The following is a 2,566-nucleotide window of genomic DNA, read 5'->3' as shown; positions in this document are numbered from 1 at the left end:
AAGCTACATGTCATTCCTTGGTAGGATGAATCCTTACAAACAGCTTGACATTCTGGGAAATACCACCAGTGTCAGCTGGTATGTTGCTAAGAGAACACAGGTAGGGGAAATGTGGATGCAAACAAAGTTTCAGCTGCATTTGAAGTAAAAATTGAGTAAAGATAATTTTTAGTACCTAAAATATTACTGATAGTAATATGCCAAACTCACAACTGTGCTGGAGATAGGGTACCTACTTCTATTACTATCAAGCTGAAGCAATGCATTTATGTAAAAGAAAATTATCCAGGATATAGGAATACATTCAATATTTAAAGTTTACTGCAGTAGTGTCGTAGCAACTCCTGGTCCCTCTCCTGTACATGTAAAATATATCACACAGTGAGGAATTTCTAAGTGATGTGCAGGTGCTCTTCTTCACACACACACTCAGTCAATTTGTTCATGTATACATCTGTGCAAGATTATTTGTGCCTGTTTTCAAATTTTAATACTGGCACATGCTATGCTCATAATTATGGAAAAAGTGCAAAAAGAGCTTGAGAAATATGAAACCTTCTATGCTGATTCAGAAGAAAATCATGAGTTCCTTCTCTGCACTTTTTTGCTACCTTAAAAGATTCTTCCTTTCTGGTAGAGAGCTGAGGTGGGAGCTTAGAATCCTGGTCTCTACCAGCTCAATTGTCTTCTGAACTTTTCCACTGTATTAGTGTAACAGTGGAAAACAAACGTGGATGAGTTCTTTAGTAAAAGTATCCAATTATAACAGTCTTGATCCTGTGCTTTTCTATGTGCTTGATCTATGTTCTGATCTACAACTCCTTGTCATTAGCAGACACGACCTTCTGTTTACAATTTCCACTGCAAAGCAACTTTTAATTCTTGAAGATCCTATCTATAGATTATTTGGGATGAAGTTGAACTTAGCAGATGCAATGAATGCAAGTTATATAATAATATGTAGGAATTCAGATAATACAAAATCATACCATATAATACAGAAATCTTCATTTGAAATATTCATGACGACAATGAAAAGTCCTGGTTTTCAGCATTTATATAAACTTCAAAGGTGAAAATCTATGGTTCTTGAAAACCAAGGAAAGAATTTGATAACTGAGATGAAGAGGGTGTTGGCTTTATTATGCATATGCCAGGTTTCTCTTCAGTATTCAAACTGGAAGATGTTGCTAAATGCTTCTTCCCTGTTTTCTCAATTTAACATTTCTCAATTCAAATTTTTGGAAGACAAAAGAAACTAAAAATGCCAGGTTTCTCTTCAGTATTCAAACTGGAAGATGTTGCTAAATGCTTCTTCCCTGTTTTCTCAATTTAACATTTCTCAATTCAAATTTTTGGAAGACAAAAGAAACTAAAAAAAATCTGGGAATAGGCATCTCTTGAAACAGACTTCCCAGACCAGTGTATGTGATTAAGAGAGTTGGATTCTAATTTGGTAGGTAAGCAAAGAATCTTTTCTTCAAGACTGTGTAATATATTACAGCTATTCAGTCAAGATATTTGTGTTGCTTCTCCTCTAAGAAAGCTGTCAGTGTTCATGTTAGCTATATTCATGTTCCCATTACAACATCTGTCATACTTGCTGGAAAAAATCCCCTTATACACTGCTAGACGTCTTTGTTTTATTTTATTTTTCTATCTAATCTATTGCAATCAATCGTGTAGCAGTTGGTTAGCTTATGAGTCTAAAACCAAATTCTGTTTGGTTTACTTTCCTTGCTTAGCACATGCAGGGATAGCAGTAGTACTCTGGAAAATAAAATGCATGACAATCTTTATTATACAGCATTTAATTTTCTGAAATCAATATCCTGTGTTTCTTACTGGGGACACCAAACACTCTTAAAGACTTACTAGTTTCTTAAATGCTAGAATTTCTGATTTATTTTGCTGATACAATGTGTTTCCTGTGGTCATGGGACTTGGTTGGGACACATGAGAGAGAGAGATAAAACTCAAGGTGAGAAACCACATTTCATCAGTTTATAGGCAAAAAGCCAGTGAATACTCCTTTCCCAATCACCAGCACTTTCTTTTCATCATACAATTTTAATTGCAGCAGGAAGAGACTACAGTGGGAGCTGTGTAGAGCTACATTTTTGTAGTTCTGGTGATTGACAACTATGTGCAGGCAAGATCTCTTGTCCCCATCCAGGCCCTGGAGGGAGCAGGGCATTCGCTTTATCCAACTTCATGATGTTAGTAGACCAGTCATTAGGTTCCCCCCGCGGTCAGTGCAGAGCGACAGACTCCTTCTGATGGTGGTTCAGTATACAGAAGTTAGACTCCTGCTCTGAGTCTTCACTAAAAGAATCACTTCCATTCAGTTCCCTACTTTATATCTGCCCAAGAAATGTGGGAAAAAATGAGAAAAGTAAATAGCATTCCCTAATACTAGTGTAATGAGTAGTGCAAACCTTCTAGATGGAGTTAATCTAGCATCTCCTGGTAGCAATAGTTATTACTCATTTTCCCATTAGTAATCTCTGTATCTTATATCTAAAAGATTGTGAAGAAACTAAAAATCCTTACTCAACTACTTGGC

This window comes from Corvus moneduloides, chromosome 6 (genome assembly GCF_009650955.1).
Source record: "Corvus moneduloides isolate bCorMon1 chromosome 6, bCorMon1.pri, whole genome shotgun sequence".
Classification (NCBI taxonomy): Eukaryota; Metazoa; Chordata; class Aves; order Passeriformes; family Corvidae; genus Corvus; species Corvus moneduloides.
This window is presented reverse-complemented; position numbering follows the sequence as displayed.